The sequence below is a fragment of the Saccopteryx leptura genome, chromosome 1 (assembly GCF_036850995.1).
Source record: "Saccopteryx leptura isolate mSacLep1 chromosome 1, mSacLep1_pri_phased_curated, whole genome shotgun sequence".
Taxonomy (NCBI): domain Eukaryota; kingdom Metazoa; phylum Chordata; class Mammalia; order Chiroptera; family Emballonuridae; genus Saccopteryx; species Saccopteryx leptura.
The window spans coordinates 314,771,648-314,798,760 of NC_089503.1; the positions used below are offsets into that span (position 1 = coordinate 314,771,648).

At 44.8% G+C, this 27,113-nt stretch overlaps 1 protein-coding gene across 4 annotated transcripts in view; it reads right to left on the reverse strand.

Annotated features, from left to right (window-relative positions):
* The window catches only part of PACSIN2 (protein kinase C and casein kinase substrate in neurons 2), a 162,556-nt gene that overhangs the window by 111,239 nt on the left and 24,204 nt on the right, over window positions 1-27,113 (reverse strand). The window contains exon 2 of one of the 4 annotated variants that reach the window (XM_066358591.1): window positions 26,932-26,997. The exons of the other annotated variants lie outside the window; for them this stretch is intronic. The gene's annotated coding sequence lies outside the window, so the exon portion shown is untranslated. The remainder of the gene's footprint in view (window positions 1-26,931; window positions 26,998-27,113) is intronic. 4 annotated transcript variants of the gene reach the window in all.

Genomic DNA, 27,113 nt, shown 5'->3' on the forward strand with positions numbered 1-27,113 from the left:
TCAGGCTCACAACAAGGTCCCTCCCAGTGATCACCCTGAGCCTCTAGTTTCAGCAATTATCAGCAAATGGCCAATTATGTTTCACCAGTGATTGTGAAACTCTTAAATGCTCACAGAATCACATGACCCAAATCTGTCTTCACATGACTTGGTGTCTACCTTGACCCTAATATCCTCATCATGAGTCCTCACACTGGGAAGAGGCACAAAGCAGGCAGGGCAGGCGTCCTGTCCTAAAGGGACTAGCAAATTTATGGGGAACCATAGTCACTTCAACATGTATAAAACCAAGGAATGGAAATACTGCAAGGTGAACTCAACAGGGATAAGTCACACTGACATCACTGCTCTCCCTGATAAGATGTGATGAGGAGGGCATTAGCTCTGCAGTATTTATCCCCAAAACTCATAATCCCAGTCTAATAATATGAAAAAAAATCAGGTAGCCTAACCGGTGGTGGTACGGTGGATGGAGTGTCAACTTAGGATGCTGGGTTCCCGGGTTCAAGGCCCCCAGGTTGCCAGCCTGAGCGCAAGCTCATCCAGCTTGAGCATGTGATCATTGACCTGATGCTATCTAGGGTTGCAGGCTCGGCGAGAGCCCCCCAGTTGGGGCATGTGTGGGAAGCAATCAATGAACCAAAGTGCCACAACTACAAGTTGGTATTTCTCGTCACTCTCCATTCCTTTCTTCTCTCTGTCTCTCTTTCTCTCTCACTAAGAGAAGGGAAAAAAAAATCAGGTAAACACAAATTGAGGGCCATTCCACAAATTAGTCAACTAATAAGCATTCTTCAAAGCCATCAAGGTTGTAAAAACTAAGGAAAGACATAAGTTCTCACAGATCAAGGAGACTTAGAAGAGATAACAACTAAATGCAGTGTGATATCCTGGACTGGATCCTGAAACAGTGGAAAAACTGGTGCTATCTGAGTAAAGTCTGTAGTTTAGTTAATAACAATGTACCAGTGTTAATTTCTTAATTCTGACAAATGTGCTGTGATTATGCAAGGTGTTAACATAAGGGGAAACTGGGTGAAAGGTATATGGGAATTCTATTATCTTTACAACTTTTCTATATATCCACATATATAAGTTTTTTCCAAAATAAAACTATTACAGATATAATATAAAAATTTTAACTAGTTATGAATATTCATTATATCATTCACAAGAAGGAATCAGTTCCAATGTGGTTTTCATTTTAAAATTAAACCGGGAAAGATAAAGCCTAAAGAAATAATTTGTTTTAAAAAATCTCAAAGAAGTAAGCGCCTTGAAATGAAGTCTCTATAAGATAAAGGCCACCCCACACAAGGTGATGGACGGCAGTACATCACTGGACACAGGGTGTTTGTGGGAACAAACTGTGCTGACAGCAAGAAGTGACTTCCAAACCACAAGGCCATCCTGCCTGGTCTTCACACCCCACCCACCATAGTGGGGCAGGTACTAGCGGTCTCCCTGCTGCCCCAGACTCTAAAGTCCTCTCCCCTCCAGCCCACCCTTGCAGCACTTCCCTTCAGTCATTTAGCAATTCTGACAGTCTGTAGCTCCTGCTAGGCTGAAAACAATAAAAGAAGTATTAACAAACCACTATATAATTCATTTTTAAAAACTAGTTTTTTATGTTTTATGTATCTAGAGAAAAGATGAACTGTGATCAGAAGCGTGCACAAGAAAACCTGAGGCTGTAGCTCTGTGCCAGGAGGGAGGGCTGGAAGCTGAGGAAGCAGAATTCTACCTTTGGTCTTTCTGACCTAGAGACCCTGTTTGGACCGCGGAACCTCCCACCTCACAGTGATGAAGTCACTCATGCTTTCAAATGGCTTTGTAAGTGCTGCTTCATAACAGCTCCCTCCTACTCTTTAAACAGGACACAGTTCTTGAAATAAAAGCACACACCTGGGTTTTCAAATTATGAGGAGCATATGGGATTTAATTCTTTCTGAACCAGCTTCAAGAAGTCCTCTGTGGCTGAGGTTAAAGCCTAAGTAAGCAGCTTTAAGAGAGCAGCCAGACGTCTGCCTACGCACTGCAGCAAACATGTCCTACCCTTCAATGTCAGTCATAGAAGACTTTTTGTGAAATACTCCTGCCCAAAAATGCCCTGCGACAAATTACTGAAAACAGAGAAAACCATCAGTGATGATTTTAAAAAGTCTTTTACTTATGAACACAGAAGACATTCTAAAAAGGTCGCACTTGTTCTCCAGAACAATTTGAAAATGACAGAATCTGCTATGCTCCTCACCAATGAGGCTGCACAACACGAACAACTTCTTTACTTCTACCTAGCCAGTAGTTGAGGAGTGTCTTGCAAAATGCAGGTGAAAGCTTCCCTAGCACTCCGAATTACTGCCTAGGGCTCTGTAGGCAGTGTCATGGCCCGGCAACCTGCCATTGACACTTCATCCTTTCACTTCACATTGAGAATTATTTTTTAAATGTTTTATTGAACTACAAACTCTCCACATCTGAATGTTGCAAAGTTAAAGAACAAGCTCTGAGGCCTCATGCCTGTGCTCCAGCAGGTTTGGCAAGCCTCCTTCCCCAGACACCCAGCAGAGTGTGCTGCTCCCCTCTCTGAGCTGCCACTGAAGCAGGCTTGTGCCTGTCCCCCAGTCTATTTCCTGTCGTGCCTCACTGCACTTGGGTCTTTGGAAAGCACCACGACAGGCTTAGTACCTAGGGGCATGGCATACTCTGAAAGAAGAAAAAGAAAAAAAAAAAAGCATGAGACTGCCTGACCTGTGGTGGCGCAGGGGATAAAGCCTCTACTTGGAATACTGAGGTCACCAATTCGAAACCCTAGGCTTGCCTGGTCAAGGCACATATGAGAAGCAACTACTATGAGTTGATGCTTCCTGTTTCTCCCCCTGCCTTTCTCTATATATTTCCTCTCTCTAAAATCAATAAATAAAATCTTTAAAAGAAACCCATGAGATAAATAGCAGCCTCACCCCTGGGCACACAAAGCTCAAGTATGAATGAAAAGTCTCAGGAACAGAGGTGCAGTCCGAGCTCACAGCCCACCAGTTGTGGAATCACAAGTTGAATTCCCTGTGAGCCTGTTTCCTTAATGATAAAAAGAAGACCAGCACCTCCCACCTCTTCCCCTCCCCCCTTTTTTTAGAAACAGAGAGGAAGGGAGAAGGAAAGGAAGTATTCATTTGTTGTTCCACTCAGTCATTCATTCATTGGTTGCTTCCCACGTGTGCCCTGACCAGGGATCGAACCTGCAACCTTGTCATTTCAGGACGCTACTCTTTTTTTTTTTTTTCTTTCATTTTTTTAGAAAGAAGAGACAGAGAGAGAAGGGGGGAGGAGCAGGAAGCATCAACTCCCATATGTGCCTTGACCAGGCAAGCCCAGGGTTTCGAACCGGCGACCTCAGCATTTCCAGGTCGACGCTTTATCCACTGTGCCACCACAGGTCAGGCCTCAGGACGCTACTCTTAACCAACTGAGCTAACTGGCCAGGGCCCTCTTTCCCTTCTTTTTCCACCCCAAACCAGTGCAAGGCAACCATCTGGAGCAAGCATATCTGCTCTTCAGACCTAGCCCGCCTTCAAGGAGGCTGTGCCAGGGCCTAGACAGTGCAAGTCTATGTGGCTAGTGCCCTGTATGGCTACACTGCACCAGACTCACCATGCTGCTATAGTCACACTTTGACTTCTGTATCACTCTCTCATAGGTCTGAACCTGAGTTTAACTTGTTACCTTTCTCAAACCCAATGACAATTCTCAATTATTAGCATTTATATAGTTCCCACCATATGTTCACCACAAAGTTAAGTGTTTTTAAGGGACATAGAGACTCACTAAGACAAAATCCCCATTCTTGTGATTTACTCATAAAGAAAAAAAACTAAAATATTTCTATTGGCCCTGGCCAGTGGTTTGGTGGATAGAGCATCAGCCTGGCATATGGATGTCCTGGGTTTGATTCATGGCCAGGGCATACAGGAGTGACCATCTGCTTCTTCCCTCTCCCTCTTCCCCTCCAGCAGCCAGCAGCACGATTGGTTTGAGCATGGTCCCAGGTGCTGAGGATACCTCAGTTGGTCCAAGAGTGTCAACTTCAGGTGCTAAAAATAGCTCTGTACTAGAGTATCGGCCCCAGATGGGGTTGCCAGGTGGATCATGGTCAGAACACATATGGGAGTCTGCCTATCTCCCCTCCTCTCACCTAAAAAAATTTTTTTCTATAAGAAGGCAGAACAGAGGAAGGGAGTGTTAACTCTTCTGGTGTTATATTGAACACATGCAAACTAGAAATAGACCCACAGCACTGGAGGGAAGAAGGAACAGGGAGTTGTTGTTTGGTGGGTACAGAGATTCAGTCTGAGAAGATAAAAAGGTTCTGGAGATGATAGTTGTGGCAGGTGTACAACGATGTTAATGTACTTGATGCCACAGAATTGTACACTTAAAAATAGCTAACATGGTAAATTTTATGTTATTTATATTTTACTACAATAAAAAATATTTTATTCAGAATAAAAGAAACAGCCCCATTCATATTTCTAAACTTCCATGACAGAAGTAGTGTCCCAAGGCACAGAAGGGCCATTCAATAGTGATGAAGACTCAATCATCCACTTGGAACAAAATAAAACTAGATTCCTTTCACACTAAATGCAAAAAACACTTACTGTATAAGTCAACTCCAGACAGACTAAGACTTAATTTGAAAAGCAAAACTTGGCCCTGGTCAGTTGGCTCAGTGATAGAGCGCTGACCCAGCGTATGGAAGTCCCAGGTTCAATTCCTGGTCATGGCACACAGGAGAGGCGACCATCTGCTTATCCTCCTCACCCTCCCTATTCCCCTTCTCTTTCTCTCTCTCTTCTCCTCCTGCAGCCATGTCTCAATTGAGTCAAGAACATTGGTCCAGGAGCTGAAGATGGCTATGTGGAGGCACAGCCTCAGGTGCTAAAAATACTGCAAGTGGCCCCAGACAGGCAAAGCACTGGCCCAAGACAGGGGTTGCTGGGTGGATCCCAGTTGAGGCACATGTGGGAGTTTATCTCTGTATCTCCCCTACTCTTACTTAAAAAAGAAAGAAAAACTTTAAAATTGTTAAAAGAAAATAGTATAGAGGCAACTTCCCTAGCCTCCATGTTTCTTTCCTCGGGGCCAGGGAACCTTGCCGGGCGGGGTGTGCGCTCTGTACTCAATAAAGCCGCTTATTATTTCACACTTGGTGGCTCAGAGCCCCGTTCCTTCCTTCTCGGCGGGGAAAAATACCTTACATTTTTGGTGCCAAAACCCGGGAAGGAGTTAGAAGTCTGCAAGGACCGCTCCTTTCTTCTCCCCTCCGAGAAAGAACCAGGATCTCCGATCTCCAACCCACTTCGGCGCACGGTGCAGTAAGTCCCCTGCCTCCAGCTTTCCTCTCAGTTCTTTCCTCCAAGACTCCCTGTCCGAAACTGTAGCTACATCAGGGAAGTCTTTTCCGTCCGTCCGTCCGTCCGAGTGAGCCTGTGCTTGTGGAGACCTCCCCAAGCACATCCACTTTCATCCATGGCTGGACATTGAGTTTTTAGGACGCTAATGCTTAGGTCTGACCACTCCGAGAACTGAGCGCGGCTGTTGGGGCACAGGAATTTCCCTCCCTAAGGAAGAAGAAACTGTTCTTCTTCTCCGCTGTGGCCAGGCCACAGAACCCACTCAATTAGCCTCCTGAAGGGACTTTCGGTTTTAACACCCTCACCAATTTAACTATCGCCAAAAAAGCTGGGAACTGATTGGAGATCTCTTACATACACGGCTCCTAATTATTTGCGTAACCGTCCTTAATCTCTGTGCTGCCTGTTCCACCGCACAGGCCTTTTTCTGGCCAGAGAAACCTCACCTAAAACCTCTACTCCTGATCTTTCCTTCTCCACAGACTCCAAACTCTCTCTCCCCTCCCTTCTCAAAAACCTGTTTCTTATTCGCCATCTACTACCATCTCTTTCTCCTCCCCTTCTGGCCAGGGGCCCCTCCCTTCACTGTGTTCTCTAGTACCGCCTCTGTCAGGCCTTTCTCAGCCTGGCACTGGCTCTTACATCGGTTTTCAGGACGTCCAACCCCTTCCTTTCTTACAGGAAGTTCCTGCCCTGTCCTGCCTTTGGCTCCAACGTTTTTCCTGCAGGATCTGGGTGCCGGGCTCCGCACGAGCCCCCCTCCTCTTATTTCCAAACCCCTATCCGGAACCTGTGAACACGGCATTTAAAGTTTTTAACGGTCCCAACTAGTAAAAACAGGCCTGTCCGCCAGGCCCCCATGCAGCAGAAGGTAACGCTACAAACCCCGACTCTTATGGCAACCCTGAGACCAGCAGAGCCACCAGCAGCTTGCTTTAAGTGTGGCAAGCAGGACCACTGGCCCCGGCAGGGTCTCTGCCGGTGGCTGCCCACTGAGCCCTGCCCGGACTGCAAGCAGCCCAGTCACTGGCAGAGACATTGCCTCTTTGGGCAACAGGTTTTTTCCTCAGCACCTCTACGTGGAGGACAAGCCGCCCAAATGGAAGGCCAATCCAGCCAGGTGGGTGCAACACTCGAACTCCTAGGACACGGCCTGGACTCGGAGAACCCAGGGTTCTGCAACAAGTGGGTAAGTCAGTCCACCTCATTTCTTGTGGACATGGGGGCTGCCTTCTCTGTTTTTGCCTTTATACTCTGGACCTCTAGTTCCCTCACAGGTTTCGGTTATGGGAATGGATGGGACCCTCTTCCTTTCCCCTTTTTACGCCACTCCTGACATGCAGTTCTGCCTCAAGCTTGCCTCCTTATAGGACCTCTGGCAGTCGGAACCACTGGACTCCATCCATCTCCAGCTCACCAAAAGGCTGGACCCTGCAAATTCCCCTATTACTCTTCTCTTTTTTTTTAAATCCTTACAGGACTGCATCTGCGAAGTTTCTCCAGTCACAGCCACCACCTTCTGATCTCCCCCTCCCCACGATGCCCCTATTCAGCAGGAAGTAGCTAGATGAATAAACGGCGCCCCTTTTTCTATTTAACACAAAAGGTCAGAATGTAAGGTCGGTGGATAGAGCGATGGTCAAGTAGGAACTCAGACCCGCCCACTTTGGCTAGGACCGCCCACAATCAAGTCCGCCAAAGGAAGCTTCCCAGGAACCATTTGGAAAGAAGCGATCGTCTGCCAGCCAGTGAAATTTTACCACGTCATAGTACCTCCACTTCCCTAGAGGGACCCTTTAAATATCTCCCACGCGGTTTAATCTTTGCAATTTCCCTAGCCTCCATGTTTCTTTCCTCAGGGCCAGGGAACCTTGCCGGGCGGGGTGTGCGCTCTGTACTCAATAAAGCCATTTATTATTTCACCAAAAAAAAAAAAAAAAAATAGTATAGAAAAAAAAGCATTATGACTTTGAGACGGAAGGATTTTCTTTACAAAGTCATTAAAAATACCTATCATAGGCCCTGGCCGGTTGGCTCAGTGGTAGAGCGTCGGCCTGGCGTGCAGAAGTCCCGGTTCGATTCCCGGCCAGAGCACACAGGAGAAGCGCCCATCTGCTTCTCCACCCCTCCCCCTCTCCTTCCTCTCTGTCTCTCTCTTCCCCTCCTGCAGCGAGGCTCCACTGGAGCAAAGATGGCCCGGGCGCTGGGGATGGCTCCTTGGCCTCTGCCCCAGGCGCTAGAGTGGCTCTGGTCGCAACAGAGCGAGGCCCCGGAGGGGCAGAGCATCGCCCCCTGGTGGGCAGAGCGTCGCCCCCTGGTGGGCATGCCGAGTGGATCCCGGTCGGGCGCATGTAGGAGTCTGTCTGACTGTCTCTCCCAGTTTCCAGCTTCAGAAAAATACAAATAAATAAATAAATAAATAAATAAAAATAAAATACCTATCATAAAAGAAAAGGTAGTCCCGGCCAGTTGGCTCAGCGGTAGAGCATCCGCCCAGCGTATGGAAGTCCTGGATTCGAGTCCCAGTCATGGCACTCAGGAGAAGTTACCATCTGCTTCTCCACCCTTCCCCCTCTCCTTCCTCTCTGTCTCTCTCTTCCCCTCCTGCAGCCAGGGCTCCATTGGAGCAAAGATGGCCTGGGTGCTGAGGATGGCACCATAGCCTCCACCTCAGGCGCTAGAATGGCTCCAGCCAAGAGAGAGCAGCGCCCCGGATGGGCAAAGCACTGCCTGCTGGTGGGCTTGCCAGGTGGATCCTGGTCGGGCACATGCAGGAGTCTAACTGCCTCCCGGCTTCAAACTTCAGAAAAATACAAAAATTAAAAAAAAAAAAAGGTAATATAATCAACTACACTACACTAAAATTTAAAGCGTTTAGCAAAAGGCCCTGGCCAGTTGGCTTAGCAGTAGAATGTTGGCCTGGTGTGTGAAAATCCCAGGTTTGATTCCCAGCCAGAGCACACAGGAGAAGCACCCATCTGATTCTCCACCCTTCCCCCTCTCCTTAGTCTCTCTCTCTTCCCCTCCCACAGCCAAGGCTCCATGGGAGCAAAGTTGGCCCGGGCACTGAGGATGGCCCCATGGCTTCCACTTTCCACTTCAGGCACTAGAATGGCTCCAATTGCAGCAGAGCAATGCCATAGAGGGGCCGAGCATCAACCCCTTGTGGACATGCTGGGTGGATCCTGGTCAGGCACATGCAAGAGGCAGTCTGTCTGACTCCCCACCTTCTAACTTTGTAAAGATATAAATAAATAAATAAGTAAGTAAATAAAGTGTTTAGCAAAAGACAACATAATGAAAATAAAAAGACATGAACAACTTACAGTATCTGTACCTCCTATAACCAATAAATTGGTATACAAAATGTATATTAAAAAAATATAAATCAGTAAGAGAAATACAGACAACCCAAGAGAAAAATGGGAAAAGATCTGATCAAGAATGTCACCAGAGAGAGCCCATGAATTGCTAATACCTAGGTGAAACAATGCTCTTCTCTGTAACCAGGAGATGTAAATTAAGGCCAGAATGAGAAAACATTTGACATCCACTAAATGGGCACAATTAGGAACTATTGCCCTGGCTGGGGAGCTCAGTTAATCAGTGTCTTCCCAATACGCCACGGTTGTGGGTCCAATATCGGTCAGGGCACATACAAGAATCAGCTAATGGATGCATAAATAAGTGGAACAACAAATTGATATTTCTCTCTCACACAATAAATCAATAAATAAGAATTTTTAAAAATATATAACAATAGCCAGTGTGGGAAAGGATGTGGGAACCTGCATACATGACAGATGGAGAGTAAACTGGCACAGTCACTAGGGCGTGTCATTTGTGCATGTTACCTACATATGACCCCAGGAGCCAGCAAGTCGGCTTCCATGTGTAAAGCTCTGGGAAATGAGTGCACAGAAGACCCATAGAAAGAAGACTCAGAGCTGCAGTACTCCAAATTGTCAACAAACGAAAGCAACCCAGTTATCTGTCCACAGGAGAGTGATAAGTTATGGTCTTTGCCTATGATGATTAATTTTATGTCAAGTTGACTGGGCCCCAAATGCCCAGATATTAGGTCAAACATTGTTCTGGGTGTTTCGGTGAGGGTGTTTTCAGATAAGATTAACATTTTTTTAAGACTTTATTCATTTCAGAGAAGAGAGAGAAGGGGGGGGGGGGGGCCAGAAAGTATCAACTCCCATTATGTGCCTTGACCAGGCAAGTCCAGGGTTTCAAACCTGCAACCTCAGCATTCCAGGTCGATGCTTTATCCACTGTGCCACCACAGGTCAGGCGATAATGAGGTAAATAGATTGCCCTCCATAATCTGGGTGGGCGCAATCTAATCAGTTGAAGTCCTAAACAGAACAACAAGGAAAATATTCCAGTCTCCCCCACATAAGAGTCAATTCTCTATGCTGGCCTTCGGACTTCATCTGCACCATCAGATCTCCTGGGTCCCTGAGCTGCCAGCCTCGGGACTGGACTGGACTGGCGACTCTGCCAGGCTGCAGACCTAGGCTTGCTGGTCTCCAGAAGCATGTGAACCAATTTCTTAAAATAAATCGCTTTCTATATATGCACACACATCCCAGTGAAAAACCCTGACTAATATAATACAAACAATGGAATGTTATTAGCAGTAAAAATGAAGGAAAACCTCAATTTGCAGATTACATGATACCCTTTTTATAAAACTAGTAAACAAAACTTGAATATGTTATAGGTACACATATGTGTGTAAGTATACAATTTCCTTACCCCTGGCAGAATGCACCCACTAGGATCCTCCCTGTGGTGCATGATGGTGTCAGGCCGAGAGGCTGGTGTAGAGATTTTTATAATTATGCTTCAAAACTTATATACCCATCACCCACTATTTATATGAGTTTTACTTGGTTTTTTTTTTTTGTTTTGTTTTTTTTTCTTTTCTTAAGCTGGAAAAAAATGGGGAGAGACAGTCAGACAGACTCCCGCATGCGCCCGACTGGGATCCACCTGGCACGCCCACCAGGGGCGATGCTCTGCCCACCAGGGGGCGATGCTCTGCCCCTCCGGGGCATCGCTCTGCTGAGACCAGAGCCACTCTAGCACCTGGGGCAGAGGCCAAGGAGCCATCCCCAGTGCCCGGGCCATCTTTGCTGCAATGGAGCCTTGGCTGCGGGAGGGTAAGAGAGAGACAGAGAGGAAGGAGGGGGTGGGGGTGGAGAAGCAAATGGGCGCTTCTCCTATGTGCCCTGGCCGGGAATCGAACCCGGGTCCCCCGCACGCCAGGCCGATGCTCTACCGCTGAGCCAACCGGCCAGGGCCTTTATATGAGTTTTAAATTGTCTATTAAAACATTTCTAAGCTAAAGGTAGATAAGAAGTGCCATAAGAAAGACACTAGGAGAAAAATCTGTGTTCATCAAATGCCAGGCTAATGCCAAGATTCCCGTCTGCCTCCAAAAAAGGCCTTCTAGTCAGTCTGTAAGGTCCCACCTGACCTGAAGCCCTCCAGGTTTTGGATCACTCAGGCAGCCCCTCCCTTTCTCGTTTTGAGAACGTTGGCACATTTATTTAGCATGTAGAAGAGGAAGGGAGGTTAGAAATTATGACTGCACTAATTCTTCGCAGAGAAGAGTACAGAACCACAGGCACTGCCAGGTTAATCTGCCTGCTGCTGACCCTCAGCACTCTCAATGTCACACTTGGTTCCCAGTAGTCCTCCTGCTTCCACGAAACTGCTCCCCTGGCCAGTCAGAGGTGGCTTCCCCACCCAACCCTTGGAATTCATTCCTGGTTCCTGCAAGGTGAGACCAGGAGGCCTTTCACTGGTGAAAGGCCAATGGGATGTGCAGGCCTCTGGGACAAGGTGATCACATGCTCCAGAGTGCATAAGTGAAAGACAGGGCCAGCTCAGGTTGGACAGATGGTCACAGCCACTCCTCTGACTCCCTTCCCTACGAGCCTGTCCACTGGATCCTCTGGGGAATCACAGATGTGGGGAAACAGTGCTCCATGAAGGCCTCCCTGTCATACTTAGATCCTAATGAAATAGCCACTTAATGTGCTTGTTGCTGGGTTCTAATAAATATTTCTGTGTTTATGTAGATTACTCCTATGACCTTTTTAATTAGGTTTTTATTAGGATTTAACTGCAGAATTCTATTATATGCCTTTCAAACATCTGTTAGTATGTATCAGAATAGGTTTTCCTTTTAATTTTATGTAGTGAATTATTTAGCATGACATTAACTGAGTACTTACTATGTGCCAATCCCTGCTCTAACCACTTTACAATAAGGACCATTTATTCCTTATTGACCCTATATGAGGATACTACTCCTGTCCTGCTCATTTTACAGATGAGATTAAAGCTAAGAAAGTAAATAATTTGGCCAAAGTCAGAGAGTTAGTATATGGCAGGCCTGAGTCAAACCGCACTCAAAGCCCTGAGCCAGAACTTCCTCAGGCCAACCCAGTTCCTCACCTTAGGTAATCCTCATACTTCTGGAATAAACCTTACCTGGTCAAGGAGAATTTTTTTTTTTCTTTTAGATTTTATTTATTCATTTTAGAGACAGGAGCAAGAGAGAGACAAAGAGAGAAAGAGAAGGGAGGATAGGGGCGAGAAGCATCAACTCATAGTTGCTTCTCATATGTGCCTTTGGAAACCGGCAGCCTCAGCATGCCAGGTCAATGCTCTAACCACTGTGCTACCCCAGGTCAGGCGAGAATTGCTCTTTTAATACACTACTGTATTCAAATTATTTATTTAGAAATGTTGCAAATACACATACACACACATATACATAGGGTGGGACAAAAGTAGGTTTACAGTTGTGAGTACATGAGTTTATCTTGTATTATTATTTATTAATTATTGTATTATTTTCCATACGAGCAACTGTAAACCTACTTTTGTCCCCCGCGTGTGTGTATGTATAAACATATCTGCATATACACACATACATAGGAAATTGGTCTACAGTCTTCTCTAGACCATAGATGAAACAGGAAACCACTACAAAAAAAAGAGAGACTTTTTTTTTTTTACAGAGACAAAGAGAGTCAGAGAGAGGGATAGAGAGGGACAGACAGACAGGAACGGAGAGAGAGATGAGAAGCATCAATCATCAGTTTTTCGTTGTGATGCCTTAGTTGTTCATTGATTGCTTTCTCATATGTGCCTTGACTGTGGGCCTTCAGCAGATCAAGTAACCCCTTGCTCAAGCCAGCGACTTTGGGTCCAAACTGGTGAGCTTTGCTCAAACCAGATGAGCCCGCGCTCAAGCTGGCGACCTCGGGGTCTCGAACCTGGGTCCTCCACATCCCAGTCAGACGCTCTATCCACTGCGCCACCACCTGGTCAGGTGAGAGACATATTTGACTACATAAAAATCTTTAAATCTAACAGAAAAAGACACCTAAACAAAGCAAAAACAAATTACAGAAACAAAAGCCAGGAGCAGAGCATATTTGGAATATATATATATATATATAGAGAGAGAGAGAGAGAGAGAGAGTCTACCAGAAAGTTCTGTCCGTTTCTATCACAACAAGTTTCGACATGTAAGCACATGTATATTTGGTGCATGTGTGCCTATTTTTATAACTTAATGTATATATACTGACTTAGCAAATGAACTAAAACAAAGTTGATTAAAGTTAGTCTTATGTGTGAAGCGATAGTGTACCCATGGCTACTGATAAAGTTCATTTACGCCACTGTAATTTTTACGAATTTCAACAAGGAAGAAATGCTACAGAAGCATGTCTGTCACATCCACCATATTCCCCGGACTTAGCACCCTCCGACCATCACTTGCTTTTGTCCTTACAAAATTTTTTGAAGGGCAAAAAATTCAAAAATGAAGAAGATATCAAACAAGCACTGGTTCAATTTTTCGCATCAAAAGATAAAACATTTTTCAAAAATAAGATACACAAATTGCCCTCACATTGGCAAGAAATCATTAATAATAATGGCAATTATATTATTTAATAAAGTTTATTAATGGTAAGAAAAATTTGCATTTTGTTTTATTCCAAAAACGGACAGAACTTTCCAGTAGACCTTATACAAAGGATTTATAGCCCAATATACAATGAGTTCTCAAAACTAAAAAGAAAAACAATCCTATAGAGGGAAATATGAACAAAATATATGGATACAGAACACAGAGAAAAAGAAATATAAATGGCTGATGAACATATGCAATGATGCTCAACTTCACTGGTACTCAAAAAAATATAAATTAAAATAATGGTATATAATTTCACCCATCAGATCGGCAAAAAACTAAATCTAGTACTGGCGGAAATGCCCAGAAAAGGGTATACTCATACACTGCTGGTCTAAATACATCCTGTGAGAGGACTGGAGCAATTTGGTCTGAGGTAACTACCAAAAACTACTAATCGAGAGAGCTAGAGTATAGCATTCATTCTTTCACTCAGTCGTTCAAGAGTAAACATGTACGGTACATCACTCAGAGCACTCTGTTAGAGCTTTATTCTCAGTGCTTCAAACGGGGACATAAGCCAAAGGGAAGTGAAAATAGCAAGCTGCTGAGTGATGCCTACAGTCTGTTCTTCCTCTTATTAAAATTCGCACTGGTGTTTGTGAGAGCCTGGAGAAAGCTGCAGAGAGTTCTGCTACACTAGCTCAGTGTGTTGGGTGGGAGGGTTATTACCACTTTGCTGTGTGTACATCTTTTTGTTTTGCTTGGTATGAGCATATAGTAACAAAAGCAACAACCTGTCACTTTGAGAATCTAATAAAGAATACTGTAAACAGTCTTTTTTACACACAACAGAAGAGCACAAGGTCCATGTCAAGTTGGTGGCAGAGCCAAGATTCTACCCTCTATCTGGCTGAATGACTGAAAAGCTGGACTCCTCACTTTTGAATATTTCTCCTCACTGGAGTTCATTCACCCACACAGGGCAGAATCCAGGAAGGTTTCTATGCTCATACAGACAGTAAGTTTCAGGAGGCATTCTGGCAACATTTCTTGAATTCCTATGAATCACAGTACTTCTTGGTTTCCTGTAGCTATGTGCTATGCTTTTTAGCTTCTAGTAGTTCAGGTGGACTCACTGAAGAGACAGTGTCTATTTGCTCCTGGGTGCATCCCAGCCCTTGGTTAATGTACCATTTCATGGGGACTCTACAAAGCATATCTGAAAGGGCTGCTCCTTGCCCAGTACCCAATCATCATCATCTTACTCTTCCTCCTCTTCCTCCTCCTCCTGAAAAACCATTCCAACTAGGCTTTGGGAATCCCCCACCCCACCCTACCCCACCCCTTAGACATAATCAGAGCCACCCTGAAGCAGAGCCACCCCCTGCTGGCTCTACTTCAGGTTCCCTCTGAGTCTGTGAGGCCACCCCAGTCACTGCCTCAAGGAAGTGCTTTTAAAATGCCCAAGTTAGCTTAGAACTAGAAAACCAGGACTACTCCACCATTTCCTGATAGAAAGGAACACTGTCCAGTTTGATCAACCCCCTGCAGCAAGGCACAGACAAACAGGAGTATTCGAAGCTTTGTCAGGAGAAACTGCCTGTGCTTCTACAAAAACTGAGACATAGAAACTTCAGACACACGTCAGATGTTCTTACCACTGGCCAGAGAGCTCAATGCTACTTTTATCTGTTTATACCCCTACGTACAGAAAAATAGCAACCAAACACAGAGAGAAATGAATGGTACAGGTCAAATACCTGCTCCTACATGAATTCTCTGATACCTCCCTGCTGGGAGTGCACGCTCCCTCTAAAGGCATCTGCTGCTTTTTTTTTTTAAGATTTCATTTATTCATTTTAGAGTGAGAAAGAGAAGAGAGAGAAGGTGGGAGGAGTAGGAAGCATCAACTCCCATATGCACCCTAACTGGGTAAGCCTGGGGTTTTGAACCAGAGACTTCAGTGTTCCAGGTTGATGCTTTACCCACTGCGCTACCACAGGCCAGGTAAGTGAGATACAATGATTTTTTTGTTTTGTTTTGTTTTAATTTTAATGGGGTGACATTGATAAATCAGGGTACATATGTTCAGAGAAAACATCTCTAGGTTATTCTGACATTTGATTATGCTGCATTCCCATCACCCAAAGTCCAATTGTCTTCCGTCACCTTCTAACTGGTTTTCTTTGTGCCCCTCCCCTCCCCCAACCTCCTCCTTTTCCTCCCCCCCCCCCCCCAGCACACTCTTGTCCATGTCTCTGAATCTCATTTTTATGTCCCACCTATGTATGGAATCATATAGTTCTTAGTTTTTTCTGATTTACTTATTTCACTCAGTATAATGTTATCAAGGTCCATCCATGTTGTTGTAAATTATCCTATGTCATCATTTCTTATAGCTGAGTGTATTCCATAGTGTTGGGCAGATAAAATGTATTATGCTCACTTTGTTAAAGAGGCCATTGCCCAGGTGATATTAATGTGTGTTGGAGATCGTTGTAACCTGGGGCTTGGTTTTGGGATTAAGCCTTTCCCACCCTTTTTGCTGTAGGGCGGTACAATCCAATCATGCCTCAGAGAAGTGACTTTGTATTAGAGACTACCCTATTTTGTATATTGGATTAAAGGTTGTGAAGCTACACTATAAAATGGGGGCAGAACGGGACTTGGCTCTTGGTTCCTGAGGTTAGCATGAGAGAGCAGAGAAAGTAGAGCCAGCAGCGGAAGGAGGACACGTGGAGTAGGCCAGGAGAAGCAGCCAAGATGGCGGAGTACTGAGTGAGATGCCAGTCTGTGTAGAGTTTGTATCTGGGATAAGGAAGGAGATGGGGAACTGAGGAGAATAAGGTTGGTGAGCTAGAAACCTTTGATTCTAGGAAACTCGGATAAGTCAGTGGCTTTGTGAGCACTGAATGTGATTGGGTTTTGGAGCCCAGTGTGTATTTTTACTTGCCCGCCGGGTGCAAGGTAGGATTAAAGGCTATGGCCCATCAGTTTTTGGCTCCGCTGTTTCTTTACCGACTGTCCGAATCCAATGCGAACCTGCATGGGCCGGGCTGCTGTGATAGTGGCCCCGGCCCTGCCTGCTGGCTTTACACATAGTATATATATATCAAAGCTTTTTAATCCACTCGTCCACTGATGGACACTTGTACTGTTTCCAGATCTTTGCTATTGTGAACGATGCTACCATAAACATGGGGGTGCATTTCTCCTTTTGAAACAGTGCTGTGGTGTGGGGTATATTCCTAAAAGTGGGATAGCTGGGTCAAAAGGCAGTGCGATTTTTAATTTTTTGAGGAATCTCCATACTGTTTTCCACAGTGGCTGCACCATTCTGCATTCCTATCAGCAGTGCAGGAGGGTTCCCTTTTCTTCACATCCTCGCCAGCACTTATTCTGTGTTGTTTTGTTGATGAGTGCCATTCTGACTGGTGTGAGGTGATATCTCATTGTGGTTTTAATTTGCATTTCTCTAATGATTAGTGATGTTGAGCATTTTTTCATATGCCTATTGGCCATCTGTTGTCCTCTTTGGAGAAGTGTCTATTCATTTCTTCCGCCCATTTTTTTATTGGATTGTTTGTCTTCCTGGTGATGAGTTGTACAAGTTCTTTATAAATTTTGGTTATTAACCCCTTATCAGATGTATTGTCAAATATGTTCTCCCATTGTGTAGTTTGTCTTTTTATTCTGTTCTTATTGTCTTTAGCTGTGCAAAAGCTTTTTAGTTTGATATAGTCCCATTTGTTTATCCTGTCTGTTATTTCACTTGCCCGAGGAGATAAATCGGCAAATATATTGCTGCAAGAGATGTCAGAGAGCTTACTGCCTATGTTTTCTTCTAAGATGCTTATGGTTTTACGGCTTACATTTAAGTCTTTTATCCATTTTGAGTTTATTTTTGTGAATGGTGTAAGTTGGTGGTCTAGTTTCACTTTTTTGCAGGTAGCTATCCAATTTTCCCAACACCATTTGTTAAAGAGGTTGTCTTTACTCCATTGTATGCTCTTACCTCCTTTGTCAAATATCAGTTGTCCATAAAGGTGTGGGTTTATTTCTGGGTTCTCTACACTGATTTTTTTTAAAGTTAAAAATAAAATGCCTAGCCTTACCAGGCGATGGCACAGTGGATAGAGCATCGACCTGGGATGCTGAGGAGCCAGGTTCAATACCTCGAGGTCACCGGCTTGAGCCCAAGCTCACCAACTTGCAGGCGGGGTCACTGGCTTAAGCGTGGGATCAGACATGACCCCGTGGTCACTGGCTTGAGCCCAAAGGTCGCTGGCTTAAAGCCCAAAGTCCCTGGCTTGAGCCCAAGGTCAATGACTTGAGCAAGGGGTCACTCACTCTGCTGTAGCACCCCAATCAAGGCACATATGAGGAAGCAAGTGATTTTCAACCTTTTTTTTCATGGCACAAACACATACTAATTACTAAGGTCAGTGCCCCTGACTAAATACAACCATTTTCACCTTATGGCACAAATAAATTAGTTACTAAGGAAGAAGAGGTCAGGGCCCCTTTTTCTTTAGTAATTAGTTTATGAGTGCATGAGAAACAAAGGTTGAAAATCACTGCGAATGCTTCTCATCTCTCTCCCTTCCTGTCTGTCTATCCCTATCTGTCTCTTTCTGTCTCTGTTGCAAAATAAAAAATAAAATAAAATGCCTAAACTATATTGTTTTTTATGACTCTTGCTCTATCCAATTTCTTTAGTTAACTGACGGCTGTCCGGTCCCAGTCCAATGAGGCAAATTCTGAGTGACCATTGGTCAGGTGTCTGAGGATAGCATTGCCTCATGGAAAATAAACTAATGTAGGCCCTGGCCAGTTAGTTCAGTCGGTTAAGAGCACTGTCCTGAAACAAAAAGGTTGTGGGTTCAATTCCCAGTCAGGAAACACATGGGACGCAACCAATGAATTCATAACTGAGTGGAACAACAAATAAATGCTTCCCTACCCACCTCCCCTCTCTGTCTCAAAAAAAAAAAAGGCAAGCCCTGCCCAGGTAGTTCAGTTGGTTGGAGCATCATTCTGGAGCACGGAGGTTGCTGGTTCAATTTCCCCGTCAGGGTTCATATAGGAGCAGCTCAATATTCCTATTTATCTCTCCCTGAATCTCTCAAAACAGAAAAAAAAGAAAGAAAGAAAGAAAGAAAGAAAGAAAGAAAGAAAGAAAGAAAGAAAGAAAGAAAGAAAGAAAAAAAGAAAGAAGGAGGGGGGAGGGGAGGGGACGGGAGGGAGGGAGGGAGGGGAGGGAGGGAGGGAGGGAGGGGAGAAAGAGAAAAAAAGAAAGACTAATGTAAAGCTTAGCTGAGTGAGCTATACACAGGCTAAGAGGCTCAGCACTTAGTGGGGCATTAAAACATTCTTCCCTGCCCTGTCTGGACAGTACAGTTGTTTGGAGTGTCATTCCAAAGCACAGAGGCTGCCAATTCAATCCCGAGTCAGGGCACATACAGGAACAGATCGATGTTCCTGTCTGTTTCTTTTCCTGCCTTTCTCATTTAAAACAAACAAACAAACAAAAACAAAACAGAAAAGAACTACATTTTCCCCTGACATTAATGAAAACAAACAGCTATGTAATTTGCTTCAACACCAGGGCAAATTCAGAAAAGTACCTAACTCAGAATTCTCAATTTCCAATTAAAAGAAAAAGCCCCAGGCTTCCCTGAAGATACTGATGTTGATATGTAAACCTAATACTACTGTTCCCACCTCCCACTCTCTCCAAACTGAATCTGGAGATAAAGTGACCCACTCCCAGGGACAAAAGCATCATGACTGTGACCATATCTGTGACTGACCTAGTGGAAAAATCACTCCGTTACTTGGTGCTTCAGAGCATCTGGGAATAAGGAGCAAAGTAAGACAGAAAAAATGGAAGTTCAATATTTCTTATTTCACTTGTGCCAAAAGATTGCGACAGAAAAAATGGAAGTTCAATATTTCTTATTTCACTTGTGTCAAAAGATTGCAAAGCTTTAGCCCTGGCCGGTTGGCTCAGCGGTAGAGCGTCGGCCTGGCGTGCGGGGGACTCGGGTTCGATTCCTGGCCAGGGCACATAAGAGAGGCGCCCATTTGATTCTCCACCCCACCCCCCTCTTTCCTCTCTGTCTCTCTCTTCCCCTCCTGCAGCCAAGGCTCCATTGGAGCAAAGATGGCCCGGGCACTGGGGATGGCTCCTTGGCCTCTGCCCCAGGCGCTAGAGTGGCTCTGGTTGTGGCAGAGCGACGCCCGGAGGGGCAGAGCATCGCCCCCTGGTGGGCAGAGTGTAGCCCCTGGTGGGCGTGACAGGTGGATCCCGGTCGGGCGCATGCAGGAGTCTGTCTGACTGTCTCTCCCCGTTTCCAGCTTCAGAAAAATACAGAAAAAAAAAGAAAAAAAAAAAAAAAGATTGCAAAGCTTTAGCCTATTTGTCACAATATTAACTTAACCAGGGCTAGGGTTGAGCATCTCCCTATTACAGAGACACAGGTCTCCTCTCCTTGGCACATCAACAATGCCACCAATGTAATAACAAAAAGAATATAAAGCCAAGCAGTGGTGACTACTTCAAAAGAGACAACAGCTTGCCCACAAAAAGCAAGGGAGGGCAGTGTCTGAAAAACAAAAGTGGGGCTGATACTAAATTATTATTCTAAATTAAACCCTAGAGGTGGTCCTGGCCCACTGGCTCAGTGGTAGAGCTTCATCCCAACGTGTGGATGTGCTGGGTTCAATTCCACATAAGGGCACACAGGAAAAGTGCCTATCTGCTTCTCCACTCCTCCCTCTCTCACTTCTGCTTCTCTCTCTCTTCCCTTCCTGCAGCCATGGCTCAATTGGAGCGAGTTGGCTCCAGGCGCTGAGGATGGCTCCATGGCCTCTACCTCAGGCACTAAGAAGAGCTCTCAGTTGCTGAGCAACAAGGCAACACCCCAAATGGGCAGAGCATTGCCTGCTAGTGGGCTTGCCAGGTAGATCCTGGTTGGGCGCATGCGGGAGTCTGTCTCTGCCCCCTTCCTCTCACTAAATTAGAAAACAAACAAACAAAAAAACCTAAAGACAGATATATTGGTTTGTTTGTTCTGCTTGATAAGCTAAGTGTCACACACACCTGGGAGAAAAAAATATAGAAACTGAAGTCTATGATCTAAAACAGGGGTCCCCAAACTTTTTACACAGGGGGCCAGTTCACTGTCCCTCAGATCATTGGAGGGCCAGACTATAATAAAAACTATGAACAAATCCCTATGCACACTGCACATATCTTATTTTAAATTTTTTATTTATTTATTTTTTACAGAGACAGAGACAGAGTCAGAGAGAGGGATAGACAGGGACAGACAGACAGGAACGGAGAGATGAGAAGCATCAATCATTACTTTTTCGTTGCGCATTGCAACACCTTAGTTGTTCATTGATTGCTTTCTCATATGTGCCTTGACCGCGGGCCTCAGCAGACTGAGTAACCCCTTGCTTAAGCCAGCGACCTTGGGTCCAAGCTGGTGAGCTATTGCTCAAACCAGATGAGCCCGTGCTCAAGCTGGCGACCTCAGGGTCTTGAACCTGGGTCCTCAGCATCCCAGTCCGACGCTCTATCCACTGCGCCACCGCCTGGTCAGGCCACAAATCTTATTTTAAAGTAAAAAATAAAATGGGAACAAATACAATATTTAAAATAAAGAACAAGTAAATTTAAATCAACAAACTGACCAGTATTTCAATGGGAACTATGGGCCTGCTTTTGGCTAATGAGATGGTCAATGTCCGGTTCCCTATTTGTCACTGCTAGCCGTAACAAGTGATATGATGCGCTTCCGACCGTGAAGCGTACATCCCGCGTCACCGGAAGTAGTACTGTACATGAGCGACACCGTGCTTTGCGGAGCGCCACTTACAGTACTCCAGGAGCACAGAATTCATCCTGTGCTCTTCTCACTGACCACCAATGAAAGAGGTGCCCCTTCCCGGAAGTGCAGTGGGGGGCCGGATAAATGGCCTCAGGGGGCCGCATGCAGCCCGTGAGCCGTAGTTTGGGGACCCCTGATCTAAAACATAATCTAAGAAATAGTATGTTTTTTGCCTGACGAAGCAGTGGCACAATGGATAGAGCGTCAGGCTGGGACTCAGAAGACCCAGGCTGAGGTCATCAGCTTGAGCACAGACTCATCTGGCTTAAAGCTCATGATGGTCACTGGCTTAAGCCCAAGGTCGCTGGCTTGAGCAAGGGGTCACTCACTTTGCTGTAGCCCCCTCCATCAGGGTACATATGAGAATGCAATCAATGAACAACTCAGGAGCCGCAACGAAGAACTGATGCTTCTCACCTCTCCCTTCCTGTCTGTCTGTCCCTATCTGTCCCTTTATCTCTCTCTGTCTCTGTTGCACACACAAAAAAAGAAAAAAAATAGTATGTTTTTAACACAATAGAAAACTTCATCATAGTCTCACTAGGCGGTGGCACAGTGGATAAAACATCGACCTGAGATGCTGAGGACCCAGGTTTGAAACCCCAAGGTCACCAGCTTGAGCATACGTTTGAGCGTGGGGTGGCTGGCTTGAGCGTGGGATCATAGACATGACCCCAAGGTCACTGGCTGGAGCAAGGGGTCACTGATTCAGCTGGAGCCCTCTGGTCAAGGCATGTATAAGAAAACAACCAATGAACAACTAAATTGTCACAACTACGGGTTGATGCTTCTCATCTCCCTTCCTGTCTGTCTCTCCCACTTTGGGAGAAAAAAAGTCATCATAGAGGGAAAAAAAGATCTATGTAAGCCTCACAAGAAATAGCCCTGGCTGGTTGGCTCAGTGGATAGAGTATCGGCCCGGCATGCAGATGTCCTGGGTTCAATTCCCAATCAGAGCACACACGAGAAGTGACCATCTGCTTCTCTTCCCCTCCTTTTCGCTCTTCTTTCACTCATCCTCTCTCACAACCAGTGGCTTCACTGGTTCAAGCATCAGCCCCAGGCACTGAAGATAGCTTGATTGATTCTAGTATTGGCCCTAGATAGGTGTTGTCAGGGTGCATGTGGAAGTCTGTCTATCTATCTCCCTTCCTCTCACTTAAGAAAGATTTAAAAGAATCACTGAATGATGCTTTGTTTGTTTGTTTGTTTGTTTGTTTGTTTGAGAGAGGCAGGGAGAAAGAGAGAGACAGGAACATCAAGTTGCTCCTGTATGTACCCTGACCAGGAAATTGAACCCAGCAACCTTCGCATTTTGGGACAACACTCCAACCAACCGAACTATTCAGCCAAGGAATGAATGATGCTTTGTAAATGCATCAACATTACTTTCCCCATGAAGCCCTGGATGCCTGGGGTCACAGATGAACACAAACCAACAGCCAGAGAACAGAGGGTCATCATACTATTTGTGCCACGTCTGTTCATCCCACAAATGTTGGCCTGCCTATTAGATGCCAACACAGCACTATGAACTATGGATTCAACATAAAAGGCAGTCCCTGTCCTCCACCTCACCTAGCTCCCAGCCCAATGGGAGAGGAATACTAGGCAGTCAGCCAATCATACTGCACATGAGAAGCACTGGGATTGGGATAGGTGTGGACCTTGTACTCTGCAGGCCCAGGGAAGGATGAGGCGGGAAAAGGGAATGCACACACAGGGGTAAAACTAGAGCTGAGTTTTGAAGGATAAAACTCAAGCAAGCAAAGATGGGAGGTAAGGGTTATTACAGCAGAGGTAACAGGATCTTTGGAAAGCACATTTGAGAGAAAAATGCAAGTGTAGCAAGAGGTGAGGTTGAAGAGTTGCAGGAGCCAGAACACAAGTCTGGATTGTATTGTGATGGCAACAGGGAGCCACTAAAGAATTTTCATCAGGTCAAACAGCCCAACTGCTCCTACTGCTGACAAGAAAATGACAACTCAGAAAAGAGAGTCACCTAAACCATTCTTCCTATTTCTGGTTCATAAGAGTCAATAAAAAATGTTAAACCAAACTCCTCCTCCAACATTAGTGGAAACCGTGGCCCAAAGATTTCTTACTTCTGGCTGCCTCTGTGCCTGTTTCCTCATCTGTGAAATGGGCTGCAGCTACCCACTAGGGTTGTTTTGAGGGCTGAATGGGTAATATACATGAAGGGCTTAGAGCAGAGGAAATACCCCACTGTGTTAGGTGCTAGCACCAACAGGTCCAGCAGTATATGAGTCAAGACCAACTGCCCACAGGTCCAAAAGCAGATGAAGACTTTACCATCTCCTGTGAAGCTGCAATACAATGGTACAAAGGCAGAGCTGCGGCCCTGGCCAGTTGGCTCAGCAGCAGAGCATCGGCCCAGTGTGTAGATGTCCCGGGTTCAATTTCTGGTCAGGGCACACAGGATAAGCTCCCATCTGCTTATCCACCACTCCCCTCTCGTTTCTCTCTCTCTCTCTCTCTCTCTCTCTCTCTCTCGCTTGCTTTTCTCTCTCTCTCTCTCTCTCTCTCTCTCTCTTCTCTCTCTCTCTCCCTCCCTTCTCCTCCCCTCCTGCAGCCATAGCTCCATTGGAGCGAGCAGGCCCCGGTGCTGAGGATGGCTCCATAGCCTCCACCTCAGGTGCTAAAAAATGGCTCCAGTTGTAACAAAGAAAGGCCCCCAGATGGGCAGAGCATCACCCTCTAGTGGGTTTGCCAGGTGGATCTGGGTCGGGGCACATGTGGGAGTCTGTCTCTGCCTCCCCTCCTCTCACTAAAATATTAAGGAAAAAAAAAAGGCAGAGCTGCTCAGACCCCTTTGTGACTGAAGAGAGAAGAAGAAGAAACACCCATTCCCTGCACTCAGTCACAAAGCTGTGCTGAGTATAGCCAGTAGCCCAGAGTGGAGCCAGCTCCCTCAGTCGGAGGACAGGTCACACAGATACAACCATATCCCCAGCCAGGCTGTACCCCACCCACAATTGCTAGGCTTACTGTCTCCTCACCTCTCTGTACCTGGTAGGCCTCTACAGTCATCTCTGGAAATGAGACATTGCCCAGAAACCACCCAGCAGAAAGTCCTTAAAGGCCCAGAGTAGAAGGACAGACCACATGAAATCCCAGTAGGCACCTTTCAGCCCCTTTCTTACTAGCTGCTCAGGGACAGCACCTCTACCATCAAGAGGCCTAGGACACAAGTAAAACAAAGAAAAGGCCAGATTATGTCAAGCTAATAAGAACAGTAAACAGTCATGAAACAGAAGACATCTGTGTGACCAGAAATGTAACCCCCAGACTTTTGGATTTCACTAACTAAAATTTCCCAAAAAACTTAGGGGACTTTTCAACAAATAGTGCTTAAACAATTGGATATACACAAGGAAAGAATAAATACATTTCAATTCATATCATACACCATGCACATACAAAAAACCCAAAATGGATCACAGACCTCATCATAAAACCTAAAACTATAAAACTTCTGCAAGAAAATATTTGTGACCTTGGATTAAGCAAAGATTTTAGCTATGACACCAACCAAAAAAAGCACAAACCATAAAAGAACTGACCAGCAAATTTTTTAAACTTCAAAGAGCAGTGTTGAGAACAAAAAGACAAGCTATATTCTGAGGGAAAAATATTTGCAAATCACACATTTGATAAAGAACTTACACCCATAATATAGAAAGAAATTGCAAAATATCCCCAACTTACAATTTTTCGACTTTACAATTGTTGTGGAGGCAACACACATTCAGTAGAAATCATACTTGGAATTTTTACCTTTCCTCTTTTCTGGGGCTAGTGATACGCTCTAGTGATGCTTGGCAGTGGCTGCAGCTGCCACTCAGTCACACGATCACCAGGGTACACAACTAACACTTTACTGTGTTATAGGATTCTGCCCAACTGGAGGCTAATGTCAGTGTCCTGAGAACAGTTAACGTGGACTAAGCTGTGATGTTCAGTAGGTTAGGTGTACTAAATGCATATTCAACTTAGATATTTTCCATTTATAATGGGTTTACTGGGACATAAACCTCATCATAAGTCAAGGAGTATCTATAATAAAATAACCCAATTTTTTCAATGGGCAAATGATCTGAATAGATAGTTCATCAAGGAAGATAAGACAACAAATAAGCGCATGAAAGAATGCTAAACATCATTAGTCATTAGGGAAATGCAAATTAAAACCACAATGAGACACTACTACAGACTCACCAAAATGGCAAAAATGAAAAAGACTGACTATACCAAATACTAGTGAGGAACTAGAGGAACTGGAACTCTCACACATTAGGGTGGAAATGCAATATGGACCAGCACTTTAGTTCAATGAACAAAATCTATCATACAGACACTCTACTCTAGTATATACCCAAGAGAATTGAAGGCTTATGTCTGTACCAAGATTTGTACATAAATGTTCTTAACAGCTTTATTTGTAATATCCCAAAACTATAAACAGCCCAATGTACAACAACAGGTGAATGGATAAACAAATTGAGTGTATGTGTGTGTGTGTCATATCTATACATTGGATTAAAAAGAATGAAACATTACCTGACCAGGCAGTGGCGCCGTGGATACAGCGTCAGACTGGGATGCAGAGGACCCAGGTTCAAAACCCTGAGGTTGCCAGCTTGAGAGTAGGCTCATCAGCTTGAGCATGGGGTCGCTAACTTGAGCGTGGGATCATAGACATGACACCATGGTCGCTAGCTTGAGCCCAAAGGTCACACTGGCTTGAAGCCCAAGGTCACTGGCTTGAGCCCAAGGTCACTCGGTCTGCTGCAGCCCCCAGTCAAGGCATATATGAGAAAGAATTAATGAGCAACTAAGGAGCTACAAGAAAGAATTGATACTTCTCATCTCTCTCCTTTCCTGTTTTTCTGTCCCTGTCTGTCTCTCTGTCTCTCTCTGTCACAAAAAGAAGGAAATATTGACCCTGACCAAGTGACTCCGTGGATAGAGCATCATCCAGGCATGCCGAGGTTGCAGGACTGATCCCCAGGCATGGCACATACGAAAAGCAATCAATGAGTGCACAACCAAGTTGAAACAACAACTTGCCTCTCTCCTTCTTTCTCTCTCTTCCCCTCTCTCTCTCTTTCACTCTATCTCAAATCAATGGAAAAAAAAATTTTAATAAAATACTGACATATGCTACAACATGAGTAAAGCTCAAAATAATATTGCTAAATGAAAAAGCCAGACTAAAAATAGTATATACCGCATGATTCAATTTATGTAAAACTCTAGGAAATACGAACTAATCTACAGTGACAGAAAGCAGACCAGCAGTTGCCTGGAAGAGGGGCAGACAGAGGGACTACTTAAGTCTCTCAGGGAAACTTCTGCGTGTAATGGGTACGTTTATTATCTCGATTGTGATGATGGTTTAACGAGCATATTCATATGACCAAGCTTAACAAATTGTACACTTCAGATATTAATTATACTCAATAAAACTTTAAAATTTTGGAGGAAAATCTGTAAGACTGCTTTTAATTTTTTCAAGTAATTTTAAATACTCTTTAAAAACTACCAGTTTCTATCACCAATACAAAAAAAAGGGGGGGGGGGACAGTGTAAAACTAAAAGATACAAAGGTCATAATTTTATAGTAAAAGAGAGCTCTTACCACCCTGGCTGGGTATTCAGTTGGTTAGAGCGTTGTCCCGATACACCAAGGTTGTAGGTTCAATCCCTGGTCAAGACACATACAAGAATCAACCAATGAATACATAAATAAGTGGAACAACAGATAAATGTTTCTCTACCTCTCTCTCTCTCTCTCTCTCAAATTGATAAATAAAAATTTTT